Genomic DNA, 22,075 nt, shown 5'->3' with positions numbered 1-22,075 from the left:
TAAGGGCGCACGGGCGCCGCCCCCTCTCTCCTGCCACCTCCTCTATTATCAATAGATAGATTCATGCATTGCATGAATCCATCTATGGCCGTCGCTGCCACCCCCTATTAATGCGCCCGCCCCCTTTTTGGGCACTGGACGCCTGAATTACAGCGGTGGGGTATTTTTTTTTTTGAAGCACCTGATTAGAGCCATAGGCTCTAATAGGCATCAAAAATATAAACAATGAGCGCAATACTTGGCGCTCACAGTTCACTCACACTCACGCTGAACCGCCTCTCAGCCAATCAGGTGCTCGGGTCTGTTACCCATCACCCGATTGGCTGAAACAACAGGCGCTGTGATTGGATGCCTATCAGGCGTCCAATCACAGCAGAGAATGGGAAGAGAGGACAGGAGAAGACATTGAGGGGCATCGAGGAGCATGGAGGACACCGCTCGCCGCCATCACCCGTTGCCCCACCAAGAGACAGGGTAAGTGCCGGGCAGGCAGGCACACTGGCAGCATTTGATGGCACAGTGGCGGCAATTGATGGGCACAGTGGCTGCGTTTGATGGCACAGTGGGAATATTTGATGAGCACAGTGGGAGCATTTGATATGGCACAGTTTGATGGGCACAGTGGTGGCGTTTGATGGCACAGTGGCTGTGTTTGATGGCACAGTGGCTGCGTTTGATGGCACAGTGGCGGCAATTGATGGGCACAGTGACTGCGTTTGATGGGCACAGTGAGGCTGTAATTGATTGGGGTTTTTTCAGAATTTTACAGTTTGTTTGCACCCCCCCCCCACAATAGTTTTGAGCACCAGCCATCACTGCTTGCAGTCCAAAAATGCTACTGAATTTATGAGCATCTCCACAATGGGAGCACATGCATTCAATGGATAGATGAAGGGCAGGTGGGCCTGGAGGCAGCCCAATCCCCCTAAATCCCCCTGTTCTTTTTTTGTCTTTTTCACTTCCATGTGCTCATGGTTGTGAAGGCCAGTTATAGGTGGGGGCAGGGGCCATTTGTTTGCCTCTAGATATTAACCCTTTCCCAACCAGTGTCATTAGTACGGTGTCAGTATACAGTATTATCACTGATCACTGTATTCGTCTATATATATATATATATATATATATATATATATATATATATATATATATATAGATATAGATATCTATATCTATATATAGATATCTATATATAGATATAGATATCTATATCTATCTATCTATCTATCTATCTATCTATCTATCTATCTCTATATATAGATATATACATATCTATATATATATATCTATATATATATATATATCTATATATATATATATAGATATATATATATAAAATTCTGCGCTTAGGTGTAAATGTGGCTGCTGCCTCCCCTGGAAACTTCACAGAGTGAAGTAGAATGCAATATAAATATAAAGAGGTAGGTGGCAGTTAGTGACCCTCCCAGGTAGTGTCTGTTAGCGTAGATTGCCTGACACCCTATTACAGTCCCACTATAAATCCCTGATCACCGCTATTACAGTAAAGCGTCTATAGCTGTGTAAATTCCAGTATACAGTGTCTCACAAAAGTGAGTACACCCCTCACATTTTTGTAAAGATTTTATTATATCTTTTCATGTGACAACACTGAAGAAATGACACTTTGCTACAATGTAAAGTAGTGAGTATACGGCCTGTATAACAGTGTAGATTTTCTGTCCCCTCAAAATAACTCAACACACAGCCATTAATGGCTAAACCGCTGGCAACAAAAGTGAGTACACCTCTAAGTGAAAATGTCCAAATTGGGCCCAAAGTGTCAATATTTTGTGTGGCCATCATTATTTTCCAGCACTGCCTTAACCCTCTTGGGCATGGAGTTCACCAGAGCTTCACAGGTTGCCACTGGAGTCCTCTCCCACACCTCCATGAGAACATCACGGAGCTGGTGGATGTTGGAGACCTTGCGCACCTCCACCTTCCGTTTGAGGATGCCCCACAGATGCTCAATAGGGTTTAGGTCTGGAGACATGCTTGGCCAGTCCATCATCTTTACCCTCAGCTTCTTTAGCAAGGCAGTGGTCGTCTTGAAGGTGTGTTTAAGGTCGTTATCATGTTGGAATACTTCCCTGCGGCCCAGACTCTGAAGGGATGGGATTATGCTCTGCTTCAGTATGTCACAGTACATGTTGGCATTCATGGTTCCCTCAATGAACTGTAGCTCCCCAGTGCCGGCAGCTCTCATGCAGCTCCAGACCATGACACCCCACCACCATGCTTGACTGTAGGCAATACACACTGGTCTTTGTACTCCTCCCCTGGTTGCCGCCACACACGCTTGACACCATCTGAACCAAATACGTTTATATTGGTCTCATCAGATCACAGGACATGGTTCCAGTAATCCATGTCCTTAGTCTGCTTGTCTTTAGCAAACTGCGGACTTTCTTGTGCATCATCTTTAGAAGAGACTTCCTTCTGGGATGACGGCAATGCAGACCAATTTAAAGGAGTGTGCGGCGTATCGTCTGAGCACTGACAAGCTGACCCACCACCCCTTCAAACTCTGCAGCAATACTGGGAGCACTCATACGTCTATTTCCCAAAGACAACCTCTGGATATGACGCTGAACACGTACACTCAACTTCTTTGGTCGACCATGGCAAGGCCTGTTCTGTGCGAGTGGAACCTGTCCTGTTAAACCGCTGTATGGTCTTGGCCACCATGCTGCAGCTCAGTTTCAGGGTCTTGACAATCTTCTTTTAGCCTAGGCCATCTTTATGTAGAGCAGCAATTTTTTTTCAGATCCTCAGAGAGTTCTTTGCCATGAGGTGCCATGTTGAATTTCCAGTGACCAGTATGAGAGAGTGAGAGCGATAACACCAAATTTAACACACCTGCTCCCCATTCACACCTGAGACCTTGTAACACTAATGAGTCACATGACATTGGGGAGGGAAAATGGCTAATTGGGCCCAATTTGGACATTTTCACTTAGGGGTGTAGTCACTTTTGTTGCCAGCAGTTTAGACATTAATGGCTGTGTGTTGAGTTCTTTTTCAAAATTTTCAGTCTTTTTTCGTAAAAAAAAAAAATCCCAGTGGTAATTAAATACCACCAAAAGAAAGCTCTATTTGTGTGAACAAAATGTAATTTGTGTACAGTGTTGCATGTCCAAGCAATTACCAGTTAAAGTAGCACAGTGCTGAATAGCAAAAAATGCCCTGGTCATGAAGGGAGAAAAACCTTCCTGAGCTCAAATGGTTAATATTATTTTATTACCAGAGGATTAATATATCATATTTGTAATATACAATAAGTGTATATTATAGATGTATATAATATGATGTATTATTATAAATAATGTTATAAATGTATATAAAAATATTTTACTGACAATTAATAGTATACTAACGAATAATATAGTTAATGGTAAAATTTAATAGTATAATAATAGTATAATTTCACTTTTTGGCTTAGCATGTCCCATGGTAGTAGCAAGCAAGTGAAGAAAGGTTCCAGCACTAAGTGATAAGTAAAATTAGCATAACTAGCACTTAGAAACAGCAGAAAAAGGTCAAGTGGTCTATCAAGTCTGCCCTTTTTTAACAATTAGACCTATGAATGAACATTGAAGTTGCATGGAAGTCAGACATGAAGTCTTAGGGCAAGGTCATATCGGAAGTCGTCCAGAAGTAAACACAGCTACCACTCATTTACTAAGACAGGTAAATATTCACCTGGAAAAATTAATACATGCTCTACAAAGGGAACATGCTCTATTTCCTGACAGACTCCATGGCAGCCTACGTGTGGGTTAACCCCGCCTCCTCTCCAATGCTAGAGGACCCCCTACTCTATAAGATTGAGCTCACCTGTATAGACTGTGTTCCTTTTTTGTCCTTCTCCAATGGACCTACACACACTGTTCGCGTCCGGTCGGGTGTTTTCACCATTTACGTGGTGCAGCTCAGGGCCCAGCCACGGGCGGGTGAGTAGCTTTCTTAGGCATTAGATACCCCAACGGTGGAGGGGAGGCTGCCTCTGTTTGCCCGAAGGACCGATGCATCAATGGCTGGCAAGGTCTGCGACCCTCTCCTTTATCTACCTTCCATGGCAGTCGCCTCTGTGTTTATTTGTTTTTTCTGTAGCCCACAGCTATTCAACAACTTGGCTTTCTATATCCCCTATTCCCCTCATGGCGGCTGGAGCGCTTTGCGTTCCAGCACGCTGCAACGCTTCCGGATCGCGCAGATCGGCGGATTCCCTGGTGGCCATGCAGGCGTTGTTCGGGTGCCTCCCCACAGCGCAGGCGCGAGGTGGGGGGGCGGTGACGTCACGGCGGGGATTTTGAAAGCGGCTTCTAGCTCAGCAAGCAGAGACAGCAGCCTTTTCCCAGCCCTGGTCTGCCTTGGTAAGTTTTAATGCCTGGTGTCTTCTTTGCTCTAAATTAAAATGTATTCATTCCTTGGTATTTAAAAAAAAAGAGAAGAGGGGAAGGAATATTGAAGGTTAAATGTTATTTATATATATAAATGTATATTTTGTTTTTTATCCCATACTATCTGAAAAGTGTGGGAATGTTTATACATTACTTTGTTATTTAAAAAAAAAAAAAAAAAAAGGGAGGCAGATAAGATCTGTTCCCTGTTCCTCACTGGCTCCGGTTTATTTGGCATTATCAGGCCTTGGTAGACCATCTATTTCGTGACATTTTTGTCCAGAGGTCATGGACAAGTCACAGCCTTTATGTGGCCAGCCGACATGCACAAGGTATGTGCAGGTGAGGGGAGGGGTTGAGGTACGGTCGCAAGTGTTGGCACTTTTGATGTCATATCTTGCCTCCCCCCCCCCCCCCAATTCCTTTTTCAGTCCTTTCAGGTTGGATTCTCAGGTCATGGTCCAGAACGACAGAGACCTTGCCAGGCCACAACATTACCCCAACAGCCGAGGAAATGTTTCCATTCCTCCTCCAACAAGGAGATGTTTCCATTCCTCCTTTAAACAGAGGAGACGGTCCCATTCCTCCTCCAACAAGGAGATGTTTCCATTCCTCCTTTAAACAGAGGAGACATTCCCATTCCTGTTTCAGCAGTCTTCATCCTCGGTGTCCAGAATGTGCAGGCGGACTTTCCCCTGCAATTTAAAAAAAAAAAAAAGAATTATTACGCTCGGGGCCGTTGCAGCCAGGCCTTCAGAATAGATGCCCTGACAGCACAGTGGAGATTCAGGAAGGCCTACCCCATTGTCCTCAGGGTCTTGCGGAGACTCAATGCGGAAGCGGTCGAAGTGGTGGCGATAGCTCCCTATCGGCCGAACAAACCTTGGTTTCCCCTCCTGAGCCAGCTGTGCTTCCAGGTCCCGGTGCCTCTTCCTCCCAGGCCGGACCTTATTTTTTAGGGGGGACAGTCCTGCACCCTTGCCTGGCATTACTAAGACTACTGTCTGGTGCGTGAGAGGGAAGGACTGGAATCTTTTGGGTACGCCTCGGGAATGATTTAACTATTTTTCCTTCATGAGCTCAAGGAAGAAGTGCTTGAATACAGTTTATAGCTGAATATGGGCCAAGTCGGTCAGGTTCTCATCTTCTACGGACAGATCAGGTAGAAATCCAAAAGCTTGGGATATCCTCAGCTTCCTTCATTCCGGTCTAGGTCTATCTCTATTCATCGGCTCTCCTAGAGTCCGAGCCTCAGCCTTGTCGGCTTTCTCTGGTAAATCATGGACTGTTCACCCTTTAAGCCAGCAGTTCTTCCATGGGGCGTCAAGACTCAGATCACAAAGGAGACCAAGATTTCCCAAATGGGATCTTCCCCTTGTTCTCAACTCACTGTCTCAACTCAGTATCACGGGGTCTTCCCTGCTTTCCGTTAAAGTCACTTTCCTAGTAGCCATTACCTCAGCTAAAAGGGTCCCGGAAGATCAGGCAACTAGGTCACGAAGAACCTTTTCTGACATTCTGATCGGGTGGTCCTTATTCCTAGGCTCGGCTCAAATACAAAAGTTACCTCAGGGTTCCTTAAGTTTCCAGAAATAGTCCTGCCTACATTCAGGACCCCGGGGTCCACTAAATTTCATCCTCTAAACATAGGCAAAATGTCTGAAAGTATACCTGCAAGTTACTTCCTCCTTCACACGCTTTAACTACCTGTCTGTCCGACACTCTGGCACTAACAGAATGACTACAGCCTGGATTGTCCAGTTCATTCAACAGGCTTATAGAGTTAGGGGCCTGGCTCCTCCGTAGCAGCACGCTCTACTAGGGGTGTAGCGGCTTCATGGGTGGCAGCCCGGCATGTGGCTCCAAATGTCATCTGCAAGCGGCCTCATAGGCCTCTCTTAAAACTTTAACGTCACATTACTATACTGAGCCTGCTCCGCTATCTTCTGTGAACTTTGGTTTATAAATCCTGTCGGTTGACGGGTCAAATTAAATTTATTTCTGTTCAGCATACCCACCCGTGTGGATTGGCTAGTTATTTCCCACACATAGGCTGCCATGGAGTCCGTCAGGGAAAAGGAAATTTTATTATCAATTACTTACCGTAATTTTCCTTCCCTGATGGACTCCATGGCAGACGGAGTTCCCACCCTTCGGTCAAGAGTAGGCTAGTTACGGAACACAGTCTATACAGGTGAGCTTAATCTTATAGGGTAGGGGGTCCTATAGCATTGGAGAGGAGGCGGGGTTAACCCACACGTAGGCTGCCATGGAGTCCACCAGGAAAGGAAAATTACGGTAAGTATTTGATAATAAATTTTCCTTTTTCTTTTGTGAAGCAACCCAATGCACCTATCATTACAAATGTCCGACTTCCATGTGACTTCAATGAACAGGATCTGACTTTGATCCAACAATAAGAGGCCCTTTGAGTCTGGCGTGAATCTTGAGGGGGGAACCCCACACTAAAATTTTTTTTAAAATGGCGCGGGGTCCCACCCAAAATCCATACCAGACCTTTATCCAAGCATGCAGACCGGCAGGTCAGGAAAGTGGGGGGAAGAGCGAGCGTACCCCCTCCTGAACCATTTTAGGTCACACGCCCTCAACATGGGGAGTGGGTGCTTTGGGGCAGGGGGGCTCTGAGCCCCTCATCTCAAAGCACCTTGTCCCCATGTTGATGGGGACAAGGGCCTTTTCCTGAAAAGCCTGGGCGGTGGTTGTGGGGGTCTGCGGGCAGGGGGCTTATCGGAATCTGGAAGCCCCTTTAACAAGGGGGCTCCCAGATCCAAGCCCCCCACCCTATGTGAATGAGTATGGGGTACACTGTACTACTACTCATTCACCTAAAAAAAGTTTAAAAAATAAATAAAAACAGTACATGGGTTTTTGCCAAAGTCCTTTATTAAAAATGTGCAATCATTATTTTTTCCTACAGCAGCCTACAAATCATTGCACCCGTGATCACTGGATTGCGGGTATACAATATCAGACATGTTCTCCAGCTTTCTGTCCATACCTCCATACTGGCTTTCAGTTCGAAAGCTGGAGAAATAGTGATCAGCACACTTATATTCAATTGAGGACTACAGGTTTGCTGCCTCGGTGGAAGATGGGATTTGTAGTTTAGTCATTCACAGATCCATGTTTTCATGTTTCTTAAGGTGAAGTTATCCTTTAATATTTTTGGTATTTTTAGTATTCAAAGTGAATACAACTTCACCTTATTTGCTAAACTAGATAAACATACAATTTGCACAGTGAACTGTCTCTACTCCTTTGGTAAACCTACCCCATTGTATTCTTAGAAATCTAATGTCTAATGTGGATCTAATATTAACATTTTGAAGAAAATCACTATTCTGAGATTTGGTAGTGCCTATTTCTTAATTGGGTTTTTAAGGGATATAGATTGTTTACTTTGTAAAGTGAACACTCAGATTTGTGTTACCGGTCAGTGATGTCACAAGGGGGCGGTGCCACCAGGTGATGTCACTAGGTGGCCCTGCCCCTTACTTATTTAAGAACTGTCAAACGGCAGAGCAGGCATTCGGCCGTTAGCCGTCCTCAAGGGCGGATCTTTTTTTTTCTGGGTCCAATGGTGCGGCAGGCATCGTGATTGATGATGGATCTACATGGGGACATTGTTTTTTATTTTTTTTAATAAAGGAATTGTCAAAAAATTTTTGGTGAATGGATAGGGGTACAATGTACCCCATACTCGTTCACATATGAAGGGGTCTGGGATCTGAGGGCACCCTTGTTAAAGGGGGCTTCCAGATTCCAATAAGCCCCTTGCCCACAGAACCCCCTGCCCACAGCCCAGGGTTGTTGGGAAGAGGCCCTTGTCACCATCAACAAGGCCGATGCCACTTACCGATGGGGTCACCCCTTCCATCTTATAGTGAAGAAGCAAGGTGCGGAATTCTACCTCCGCACGCCGGACCAACTCCCTGCCCTTTTTCATTTCATCTCCAGACCAGTGATTGAGGTTCCCAACTGGTTTGACTACCTACTCTCCCAGGATCCACAGGGTCCAGCACCCCCCACAACAACAGAGGGTTCAGCGCCCAAGATCTCGCCTGCCAAACCGAGAAGCCAGAAGAGCCCATCCAACATCATCCGAGGACTAAACGCTTGCTACCTTACGGATCTCGGTAAGATTTCCAGTACCTCTTGTGGACAGATGTTCCGCACCTTCCCCCCGCTATGGCGATCCTTCCAGGAACAGTACAACACACGCACCAGGACCCCTTTTACATTAGGGAGTCTGGCCTTATTGGTCGCTCCACTACTCTATACTGTTTTCCAAGGTCCCCAGGAACAACCTTTTTTCTTTTTTCTTTTCACCAGCTACCATTTTTTATTGTTGTTTTCCGAAAGGTGCCTCCTGTATATATGGTCTAGTTTTCTATCCTGGAAAAGGTTGGGGGGAGGGGGGATGCATTATAAATGTTGTATTTCTGGTTCGGGCTAGACCCCATGCATTCCATCCATGGTTATATGTTATGAACGTTGAGGTTGAAAATGGGGTGCATGTTCTCATGACACATATTTGGTTATGCTGCCTTGGTGCACTGAGGGTCGGGCTGATTCTGAAGGCCCCTCACCCAGTGCATCTCCCATCCACTACCCAAAATATTCTTTAATATTGTTTTTCTACTGCCATAGGTTATAGCAATAACTATTTTATTGCACACTTCGCTGCATAGACCACCCCCCTTTAGGGCGACCTCCCGGTTGCTACACTTCTCCTTCACTGGTGTCTCAATCGGGAGCTCACAGAGTAGTTATTTAACTAACTTAGATTCCTCCCACCCTCTTTCCCCTCCCCCCCCCTTCCTTGCCCTCTTTTCTTCTCTTTCTCACCTTGCCCTCCCCCTCCCCGCCCCCCCCACTTACCCGGTGCTGTTGCCCTCTAGCTAGGTGGGGACGTGAACTGATAGTGATTGTCCTCCTGGCCCTGTCAACAATTCTCAGCACCACGGCTGCCACTATGACTCTCCTAAAGGTGACCTCCCTTAATGTACGGGGTCTCAATGTCCCGGAAAGGCGTTCACAGCTTCTGGCTGACCTACGCAGAACTAAAACCCAAATTGCCTTTCTACAGGAAACCCACTTTCATGGGGAGCATATTCCTAAACTGACTAATAATCTGTTCCCGACGGCATACCACAGCATCTCACCTATCTCCAAATCTAAGGGGGTTAGCATAATAGTGGCGAAGTCTGTACCATGGGCGTTCAGGGCGCAGCGGGCGGACCCCCAGGGCCGCTTCCTCCTGATTAAGGGAATGGTGTTTGACGTTCAGGTCACTCTTGCCAATATCTACTTCCCCAATACCGGCCACGCGCAGTTCCTGCGCGAGCTGATACCCAAACTGCTTGAGTTCACAGAGGGGATGCTCATCTTTGGGGGTGATATGAACTTTGCGATGGATCCTATGTTGGATACCTCGCGGGGCTCCTCTCATCTCTCCTACGCCCACCTCAAGCGACTGAAATCTGACCTTCATTCACTTCGTCTGATGGACCCTTGGCGTCTCCTACACCCTAAAGACAGGGACTACTCTTACTTTTCACAAGAACATCATTCGTACTCGAGACTTGACTATCTGCTCCTATCTCATAAGGACCTGCCAAGGGTAGTAGACTCTTCCATAGATGTCATCTCCTTCTCAGATCACTCCCCAATACACTTGACGCTTCAAATGGGACCAATGACTAAATCCCCACCTTCGTGGAGGTTGAACGAGTCGTTGCTACAATCCGCAGAGACTCGTGCAGAGGTCCAAGCCAAACTACAGGAATACTTTGCACTTAATGAAGCCTCGGTCCCTAACCCCTTGGTGATGTGGGAGGCGCACAAGCCAGTTATCAGGGGCATCCTGATTAGCATTGGGGCACGTCTCAAGAGGGAAAGAACCCGTAGAACTGAAGAGCTTCTTCTTCAGATTAAGACCCTAGAATGTACACACAAGGCTAGTTTACCAGGAGCTACTAAAAGCTCGCGAAGAACTCCGCTCACTTCTATTACATAAAACAAAGGAGAGATTAGCATGGTCACGTCGCACAATGTACGAATTTTCTAACAAACCTGTCTCTCTTCTGGCCAGAGCTTTACGAGGCCCCCGCACCAAAACTTACATTCCCCATATTTTGTCCCCTTCGGGTCGGAAGGTCTCCACCTCAACAGATATGGCTGAGGAATTCCGCGCATTCTACAGTGATCTCTATAACTTAGATAAACCCAGGGGCGGACTGACAACTCATGGGGCCCCCGGGCAACAGGGGATCATGGGGCCCCCTGTGTCCCCGCCCACACTCAAGCCACACCCACACAAAGCCCCACCCCCCATCTTGCACTGCGTTGACGCCTCAATTCTGGGTTTAACCTGAGATAAACAGGGGGCAGCAGGGCAGAGCATGGAGGAACCATGGCAAAGTATAGAAGTCAGCAGGTCATAGCACAGGGGGTCAGGAGGGCACAATATGTGTGTGTGGAGGGCAGGAGGGCACACTACATGGATAGCAGCAGGGCACACCAGGGAACATTACAGGTTGGGGGGGGGCACAGTAGGACACATTACATGGGGGGGGCAGCAGAGAACATTATAGGGCACATTACATATGGGGAGGCAGAGGGGCACAGCATGGAACATTACATGGGGCAAGAGGGCACATTATGGGGTACAGCAGAGTATATTACATAGGGGCATGAGGGCACATTATGGGGCACAGAGCACATTATGGGGCATATTACATGGGGACAAGAGGGCACATAATGGGACACAGCAGGGTATTTTACATGAGGGCACATTAAGGGGCACAGCAGAGCACATTAGGAGGGATACAATCTCATATTATGGGGCACAACAGGGCACATTATGAGGCATAGCAGGGCATATTACGTGGGGGCAAGAGGATACATTATGGGGTACAGCAGGGTATATTACATGAAGCAGAAGGGCACATATAGGGCACTGTATGGTGCACACAGAATAGCACACTATGGGGCACTGAATGATGCATCAAGGGGCACACATCAGGGCACATCATATGGCACACAGCAGGGTACAGGGCACATCACAAGGCCCACAGGAGGGAATTGGGCACACAGAGGGGCACATAGTAGGGAATGGGGCACAAGTAGGACACAACATGGGGCACACCACAAGGGCACACAGTAGAGCACATCATGGGGCACACAGTAGGGCATATCACAGGGCACACAGTAGGTCATGGGGCACATCATGGGGGCAGGCAGCAAGGAATGGGGGCATGCAGTAAGGCATGGGGGCACACATCAGAGCATGGGCATGGGGCAGACAGCAGGCCATGGGGCACACAGCAGGGTGTGGGCCAGACATCAGGGCATGGGGGCACAGACCAGGGCATGGGGCAGACATCAGGGCATGGGGGCACAGACCAGGGCATGGGGCACACACATCAGGGCATGGGGGTACACACATCAGGGCATGAGGGCACACAGAGCAGGGCATGGGGGCACAGAGCAGGGCATGGGGGCACGGAGCAGGGCACGGAGCAGGGCATAGGGTAGACAGCAGGGCATGGGGACACACGGCAAGGGGGCACATAGCATGGCATGGGGCAGACAGAGCATGGGGCAGACATCAGGGCATGGGGGCACAGAGCAGGGCATGGGGGCACAGAGCAGGGCATGGGGCAGACATCAGGGCATGGGGACACAGAGCGGGGCATTGGGTAGACAGCAGGGCAAGGGGGCACAGAGCATGGCATGGGGTAGACATCAGGGAATGGGGGCACAGAGCAGGGCATGGGGCAAAGAGCAAGGCATGGGGGCAGACAGCGCATGGGGCAGATAGCAGGGTATGGGCAGACTATAGGGCATGGGGCAGACATCAGGGCATAGGGGCACAGAGCAGGGCATGGGGGCACAGAGTGGGGCATGGGGGCAGACAGCGGGGCATGGGGGCACAGAGCATGGCATGGGGTAGACAGAGCATGGGCAGACATTAGGGAATGGGGTTACAGAGCATGGCATGGGGCAGACAGCAGGGCATGGGGCAAAGAGCAAGGCATGGGGGCACAGAGCAGGGCATGGGCAGACATCAGGGCATGGGGCAGATAGCAGGGTATGGGCAGACTATAGGGCATGGGGCAGACATCAGGGCATGGGGGCACAGAGTGGGGCATGGGGGCACAGAGTGGGGCATGGGGGCACAGAGCGGGGCATGGGGGCACGGAGCAGAGCATAGGGTAGACAGCAGGGCATGGGGGCACAGAGCAGGGCAAGGGGGCACAGAGCACGGCATGGGGTAGACATCAGGGAATGGGGCCACAGAGCAGGGCATGGGCAGAGAGCAGGGCATGGGGCAAAGAGCAAGGCGAGGGGGCAGACAGCATGGCATGGGGGCACAGAGCAGGGCATGGGCAGACATCAGGTCATGGGGCAGATAGCACGGTATTGGCAGACTATAGTGCATGGGGCAGAGAGCGGGGCATGGGGACACAGAGCAGGGCATGGGGGCACAGAGCGGGGCATAGGGTAGACAGCAGGGCATGGGGGCACAGAGCAGGGCAAGGGGGCACAGAGCATGACATGGGGTAAACATTAGAGCATGGGGCAGACATCAGGAAATGGGGGCAAAGAGCAAGGCATGGGGGCAGACAGCAGGACATGGGGGCACAGAGCATGGGGCAGACAGCGGGACATGAGGGCACAGAGCAGGGCATAGGGGCACAGAGCGGGGTATGGGGGCACAGAGCGGGGCATGGGGGCAAGGAGTAGGGCATAGGGTAGACAGCAGGGCATGGGGGCACAGAGCATGACATGGGGTAAACATTAGAGCATGGGGCAGACATCAGGGAATGGGGGCAAAGAGCAAGGCATGGGGGCAGACAGCAGGACATGGGGGCACAGAGCATGGGGCAAAGAGCAAGGCATGGGGGCAGACAGCAGGACATGGGGGCACAGAGCATGGGGCAGACAGCGGGGCATGGGGGCACAGAGCGGGGCATGGGGTAGACAGCAGGGCATGGGGGCACAGAGCAGGGCATGGGGGCACAGAGCGGGGCATGGGGGCACAGAGCAGGGCATAGGGTAGACAGCAGGGCATGGGGGCACAGAGCAGGGCAAGGGGGCACAGAGCATGACATGGGGTAAACATTAGAGCATGGGGCAGACATCAGGGAATGGGGGCAAAGAGCAAGGCATAGGGGCAGACAGCAGGACATGGGGGCACAGAGCAGGGCATGGGCAGACATCAGGGTATGGGGCAGATAGCAGGGTATGGGCAGGCATCAGGGTATGGGGCAGATAGCAGGGTATGGGCAGGCATCAGGGTATGGGGCAGATAGCAGGGTATGGGCAGGCATCAGGGTATGGGGCAGATAGCAGAGTATGGGCAGGCATCAGGGCTTTTGGGCACAGAGCAGGATGCTGGGCACATAGAGGGACACAGGACAGCAGCTGCTGCACTTTCCTTCCTAGATGCAGAGTAGCGTGGGAAGCGGCTGTAAACATACCTCTCGTGATGTGCTCCTCCCCGCCGGCCCCTCCTCTCTTCTCGTCCGTCCGAGGTGATGACAAATACAAGCACCTGGGATGGACGGGAGGGAAGGAGGGGACGGCGGGGAGGAGCACATCAGGAGAGGTTCGTTTACACTGCAGCAGTATCTAAGTGATTCGGGACCCGATCTACCCGTCAGCTAGCTGTGATTGACGGGTAGATCGAAGTGGAATCTGTCATGGGGCCCCCTACTGGCCACGGGCCCTCGGTCCCTGTCCGAATTGCCCGATGGTCAGTCCGCCCCTGGATAAACCCCTTTCCGATGCCCCCAATCCCACTGGGGGACCCACCCCACACAAATATCTAGCCTCCTCTGGCATGCCATCCCTATCGGCCGAGATCGTGGAAGAGATGGAGGACCCCATTACGGTGGAGGAGCTAGGGGTAGCACTGGCTAGCTCCAAGCCAAAGAAAGCTCCGGGTCCTGATGGCCTTACGCCAAACTATTTCAAAACCTTCTTTGAGACGCTTTCTAAACCGCTAGTGGCTGCACTTAACTCGATCACGGAAGGTAACTCCTTCCCCGTTGACTCCCTCAGGGCTTACATATCTCTCATTCCTAAAGAGGGAAAGGACCTACTTTGGTGTGGGAACTATCGACCGATAGCCCTACTAAACACTGACTTAAAAATTATTTGCCAAGATTTTGGCGAACAGATTGCTACCACACATACCAAATCTAATCCACAAAGACCAAGCGGGCTTTGTCCCCCAACGGGAACCCCGCGACAACACAATTAGGGTGCTTAACCTTATACATGCCGCGAAGACTGCGCATCAACCCCTTCTCCTGCTGTCAACAGACGCGGAGAAGGCTTTCGACCGTGTGGACTGGACATTCGTTAGAGCTACCCTTGAACACATTGGTCTCCGTACATCGATGCTCAGCTGGATCTTATCACTCTATTCTAACCCCACAGCTGCGGTTAGGGTTAATGAAACCAGGTTGGGTTATTTCAACATTCGGAATGGTACCTGACAGGGTTGTCCCCTATCCCCTCTAGTCTTTATACTAACCTTGGAACCCCTGCTTTGTAAGATACGGGCCAACCCCCACGTTGAGGGCTTCCGCAAACCATCTGGAGCCCATAAGGTCGCCGCTTTTGCGGACGACCTTATTTTCTTCCTGGCTGACCCCACTGCCTCGCTCCCCGTTCTGCTCCAGTCCTTGAGGGAATACGGGGCTTTGTCACTATTCAAAATAAACATGTCTAAATCCTCCATGCTTAACATCACTCTGGGCTCGCAAATCATCCGACAATTACGCTCAAAATACCAGTTTCACTGGGCAACTGATACCATTCCTTACCTAGGAGTGGCCATCACCTCGGACCCGGCCGGCCTTTACCAAGCAAATTTTGCCACCCTCTTACACAGACTCAAAATAGACCTGCAGCATTGGCACTCCCTCACTTTAACGTGGTTCGGACGCTGTAATGCCATCAAGATGACAGCACTCCCGAGGATACTCTATCTAATGCAGGCTCTCCCCGTACATCTCCCACCCTCCTTCTTCAAGCGAATCGATGCACTTCTTCGAGAATTTGTCTGGTCACACAGGCAGCTACACATCAAACTACAACTACTCTATATGGCGAAAAGCAGGGGAGGGGTGGGTCTCCCAGATGTGAAAGCATACTACAGGGCAATGCACCTCACCAGACTGATTGACTGGTACTGTCATTCAGAGGCCAAACAATGGGTGGCCATGGAGCTGGAGGACTCCGGTGGTACGGCCAAGAGTTGGCCGTGGCTCTCCACTCCGATCCCGAAGATCATTGCCGAACACCCAACCCTGGGAAACACACTGAGAGTCGCCAGAGAAACTTTTCGTAAAACCCTGGTATCACCCATTCCCTCTCCCATGATGCCGATCCTAGGCAACCCGGACTTCCTTCCGGGCTGCCAGGGTCCAATCTATAGATCCTTATCAGGAGGAAACAGATGGCCGCACCTTCACGACTTTCTGGACTCCGATGGCCGGCTTGGAGCGGCTGCGGGAAGGGAGGACATGGATCCGCCGTTGGACTTCTTGAGCGGTCTCCAAATGCGCAACTTTATACGCTGAAGCGCTCGGATACTAGGCCCCCCGCGCCCACCTACAGAATTGGAACGTATATGTCACCGCAGAGAGCCCGTTCGCCACTCTCTATCCTTGATCTACATGTCTCTGATTGCACCGGCTGAGGGCTTTGTGCCCCCCTTTCTCACTAGGTGGGAGACAGAATTGGGAGCTCATTTTGATGAAGCGCAAAGGGAAAAGATTTTACATTTTGCCCAAAAATCCTCTCTGGCCACAAGGGTCCAGGAGACATGCTACAAAATTGTGACCAGATGGTACAAAGTACCATCCACCCTCCACCGGTTCCTCCCGCAGATCCCAAGTCTATGTTGGCGTTGTGGGGTAGGAGAAGGAACAATGTTGCACATTTTCTGGGATTGTCCCAAGATTAAACCTTTCTGGCAGGAGGTGACAGATATGATCGAGCACTTGACGGGTGCCACCTTGGGGGGAGATCCCGGGGCCTGTTTGCTGCACCTTTCTAGAAGCCCAATTAAGAAGTATAAAGCTTCCCTCACTATTCAACTACTCAATGCTGCTAAGGCCTGCATCCCTCTATTTTGGAGACTGGAAACCCCACCAACGAAGGTCCAGTGGTATGCCAGGGTTAACGAACTGCGTGACATGGAAGACCTTACGGCCACCCTGCATGACAGGGAGGAAACCTTTTGGGAGACATGGCGCCCCTGGCAACACTGCATTTATTCTGAGGCCTACCTCCGGGAGGTGACTTAGCTTGGACACTCTTGGGTACGGGGGCCCCGCCTGGCTGGGGGGCTGCACCGCCGCTCCCCTTTCTTTACCTCCTTCCTGTCTCTTCCCCTTCCTCCTCCCCTCTCCCCCCCTTCTTCTCTCTCTCTCCTTCGTTCCTTTCCCCCTATTGTTTCCCGTTTCTACACCTCTCCCCCCCTCCCACTCCCCCCCCCATCCCCCTAGTGTTTTCATACAATCCCCTATACTCTTCCGGCAAAGGGAAGATCTGATCAGATATACTGTATATCGTGGACCACAATACATTACGATAGTTACCCTTTGTCGGACTCTACTGATCAATGAGGAGTATCCTCACTCCAGCCAGTGGAGAGTCTTTCTCTTCGCTATTTTGGTTTATTTTACTATTTTGTCGACAAAAGATAATTACACGACTCGCCAGTTTGTACAAGGCATAGCTCAGGGAATTGCTTGTAAACGGATACACAGATAGTCACTACATTAGACCCTCACATCCAATCAGGCTCTGCTTTGACCACACAGATTGTTTAATCAAGAGGAATGTAGATTTGTGCATCTTTATCGACAACAGTTTCTGTTAAAGGCATTTCCGTACTTCTGTTTAACATTATACATAAAATGTTATTGATCTTGATAACATGTTCATCAAACTGTAATATGCACTTTTTGAAAAATAAAGGAATTTAAAAAAAAAAAAAAAACAAAAAAAAAGAAATAGTGGATCTCAGATAATAGAGATCACATGCGCTTGTTTAAATTCCAAGGAACTCAGCGGTCAGGCTAGGGAAGAGATCTGATTCACAGGTGATGATGAGAGTGACTCCAAAGTAGCCATTGCTTAGAAATCCGGTAGCAGTATTCCCAAAACATTTATTTAAAAATTAAGTATAAACTTACACATAGGCAGCTTAACGACTTCAATACAGGGCACTTTCACCCCTTTACTGCCCAGACTAATTTTCAGCTTTCAGCGCTGTTGCATATTGAATGACAATTACGCAGTCATGTGACATTGTACCCAAACCAAATTTTTATATTTTTTTCCCCACAAATAGAGCTTTCTTGTGGTGGTATTTGAATGATCACCAGTGAAGTTTTTATCTTTGTGCTCCAAATGAAAAAGAAAAAACAAACATTTTGAAAAAAAAAAGTTTTTCTTCGTTTCTGTTACAAAACTTTGTAAATAAGGAAGTTTTCTCCTTCACTGATGAGTACTGATGAGACTGCACTTAAGGGAATTGATGAGGCAGTACTGATTGGCACTGATGAGGTGGAACTGATGAGGCGGCACTGATGATGAGGCACTTATATGCAGCACCAAAGGGCACTGATAAGCAGCACTGATGGGCACTGATAGGTGGCACTGATATGTAGCACTGATGGGCACTAATAGGTGGCACTGATGGGCACTCATAGGCAGCACTGATGGGCACTCATATGTGGCACTGATGGGCACTCATAAGTGGCACTGATAGATGGCAGTGATAGGCTGCACTGATCAGGAGGCAATCACTGATGGGCACAGAGTGCCATCCTAATGGGCACTGATTGACTCCCCTGGTGGGCTCACCTGGTGGTGTTCTGTGGGCATACCTGGTGGTCTCCCGTGGGCATTCCTGGCGGTCTCTGGTGGGCATCCTTGATGGGTCTGCACTGATAATCAATGCACTGATTATCAGCGCAGACCCCCCCCTGTCAGGAGAGCAGCCAATCGGCTCTCTTCTACTTGCATCTGTCAGTGCGAGTGGAGGAAAAGCCGATAAACGGCTCTTCCTGTTTACACTGTGATCAGCTGTAATTGGATACAGCTGATCACGTGGTAAAGAGCCTAAATCATAGGCTCTTTACCTAGATCGGAGAATCGGTGTGTCAGACTGACATACCACACCTCCGATCGCTGTGCTGCGAGCCTCCACGGGCGCATGCTTGCAGCTTATCCTACTGGACGCCATATGACGTCCAGTCAGGATAATACAACCACTTTCCGGCCGTCATTTTGCTATATGGCGGGAGGGAAGTGGTTAAGGTCAGCATAAAAAACGAACACGGTGGTGGTCAGCACCGGCCTGCTTGTGCGGGATGATATCACAAATAGTGGCTCCGCCCGATGCGTTTCCCCGTAACAGGCTTCAACAGGGAAAGGAGTCTCCTGTTGCAGGGAAACGCGCCAGCCGGAGCCACTATTTGTGATGTCATCCCGCACGAGTAGGCTGGTGCTGACCCTGCCATGTTTATTTTTTATGCTGACCTTAAGCTGCCTATTTGTTAGTGTATACCTAATTATTTAATAAATGTTTTAAACGCATTACACTACGAGGCTCTCCTCTTCTCTCCACACATACTGGGAGCACTGCTACCGGATTTCTAAGCATTGGCTACTTTGGAGTCACTACCTTCATCACCTGTGAATCAGATCTCTTCACCAGCCTGATCGCTGAGTTCCTTGCAATTTAAACAAGCGTATGTGATCTCTGTTATCTGAGATACCTTATTTCTGAATTGGGTGTTGATATTGCTAACTCTTTTTATAAGAGTTTGTTTTTTGGACTTATGTATGGACATTTTTTCCTTGAAAGACATGTTCCTTTTCTCACAGGGTGTTTGTGTTCATTAATCATGCATACTCACATGTTGTTTATGAAATATTTTGTATACGTTTATTTATGTATGGTCAAGGCATTGCATTTTTCATTGTTTTTTTTGATTATTATAATATATATATATATATATTTTTTTTAAGGTTGGCATTATATTAGCGCACCTATTTTTAATTAATACACTTTGATACACTTCAGGGCATGCAGGTGTGAATTCATTACAGCTATTGCTGCTAGTTAACTGCACTGGAAGGCAAAACAGAAAAGTTGAAAAAAGGGACAAAATAATAAAAAACATCTTTAATTCAACATTGCAATGTGCTCCTAATATACCAGGGGTGATTATGAATAACAGAAGAAACCCTCTTCCTGCCTGGGCACTACCAAAGTTCACAAATGAAGTAGACTAGAAAGAGAACCAAATCTCTTGTGCTTGAGAAAAATGTGCAGATGGAAGTGGCCGTGTATCTCCACTGATTCAACCTCCACATTGGCTGTGCTGCCACTCACAACAGGTCAGGGAAACCCAAGTGGAACTCTATAAAGAAAGGAACAGAGGGCATACCAGCCTAGTGCATTACCTTTGCGACAATTTATTGTTAAAAAAGTATATAAAATTATTGTCACAAACAAATGCATATATCAAGAAAAATACAGCCCACCTAGTGCTCAACCCCAGCGTGGTCTGATAACAAGTGCCAATAGTCCGATGAAAAGTTCAAAAGAACTGACGCATTTCGAGGGGTGTCCCCTCTTCCTTAGAGCTCTGAGGAAGAGGGGGCACCCCTCGAAATTTGTCAGATCTTTTGTTAAATGTCAAAAAGGTAATGCGCTAGGCTGTTGCACCCTCTGTTCCTTTAATTACAAAGTTCACAAATAACTGTCTGATTTGCTTTAATCCTAATGGTGTTTAAATCTGTTGCATTGCTGTTGAGAATTTGTTGACTAGCTTTAAACATACATGTGTTGAATCAGCTGGTCTGCTTTCCCACAAGGTCAAAATTGGATAAACTGTAGGATAGAATTTCAGATATCAACAGGAAAATTACCGATATAGAAAAATAGCTTCTGACAAGGTTGGCTGTGGGTACACCTGCACTAAGCAACATTTATGTTTATTTACTTATTTATTTATTTATATTTATGAATATTCAGAGTAGGATAAAATAAACCAAAAATTATTTTGTATACAGATCACCTATTTTTGGGGAATTTATAGTACCCATAACCTGGCTTAATGTCATGGTTTTGGATTGTAGGAATTTGAAAAAGAAACCTACCTTGAAGTATTATCTTACTACTGCATTTTGTTTTTTTTGTGTTTGTGTTTTTAGCATCTTTTGGAACTGTAACATCACAGTTAGTGATGACTGATATACATACAGTCAGATATAAAAGGTAAATAGTTCATGCATCATAATTACCTGGATGGCTAAAACAGAATTCTTTGTAGATCAGAGATATATTTGCAAATATTCAGGATAATGTATGGGCTAGGTTTACTAAAAGAATAGAGACTGTTTACTGAGCTTAGCGAATAAAGTAAAGCTATGCAATTTCCCATGAGCATGACTGGACGTTCAAAGTGACGCCTTTTATTTACTAAGCTAAATAAATGTAAAATTAATTTAGAATTACATTACAATTTAAATATTAAAAATAAATTTAAAAAAGCAATCCAGGTGAGTTTTGAACTCTCCAGACTCAATCATCCTTTGTTACAGTATTAACATTTATAAAAAAATTTGTTTGACGAAAAAAAAAAAATTATCACTAGTTAAGTGATTCAATATGTAAAGTAAGATGTTATCTATAAATATGCTCCATTCTTGCTGAAGGCTATTATTTTATCTGGTTGTTCAACACGTAGACAGTACTTTCCTCAGTCTACTGCTTGAGGTGATTTTTTCTTTTTCTCTTTACTAATTGTTCTGTGGATTATCCTATGCTCGGGGCATATTGTCTCTTAAGGAAACCTGGCCTCAGACAAAAATATAAGCACTATAAAATGTCAAAATCTAATTCATATCTTATTACATGTTTCTGTAGAAATGCTTTCTTTTTTATTTTGACTATAAATTGCTCTAAACCATCAGTCTTTGAAATAATTTCAACATTCAGCCACAATTCCACTAATGATCTGCCTGTTTTTCACTAATCTGTATGAACCATACTGAGTAAAATATATAGACCATCATCACTGACCTCTCCTGAAACTACCAGTTGTCTGGACGTTAAAGTGCATGTTAGGATTTCTTCTTATTTTTAGTTTTGGATTGGGAATGGCTAAAAACCCTGTTTTTAATTTGTGTCCCATTTATCAGTTTTACATTACTTCCTGTCCCATTGGCACAACAGTAAGTTAGAGGAAATCTATCCAAAAAGAGGCCAACAGTAGTTAGCTACATTTAGGTGGACTTGTTATAACTTGTTAAAGACATTTTGAAGCTTATCCAAGCTAGTAAATTAATACCTAAAATATATGCTGCAGATCCCCATCTGATATCTGGTAAGTATGTATTATAATATAGGACACAGTAATATGCTATTCTGCAGCTTATTTATTAAATTACACATATAATGTATGTATAATCATGTACTAAAAAACACATATATTCTGTCTGTAACAGAATTTGTGACACCTCACTGGTGACAAAAAAGTAGGTAAGGCCCAGGTGTCATGCCAAAATCAGCGAGGTTTAAAAATAAA

This window comes from Aquarana catesbeiana, linkage group LG02 (genome assembly GCF_042186555.1).
Source record: "Aquarana catesbeiana isolate 2022-GZ linkage group LG02, ASM4218655v1, whole genome shotgun sequence".
Lineage (NCBI taxonomy): Eukaryota > Metazoa > Chordata > Amphibia > Anura > Ranidae > Aquarana > Aquarana catesbeiana.
The sequence above is the reverse complement of the archived record's forward strand: the minus strand, read 5'-3'. Positions refer to the sequence as shown.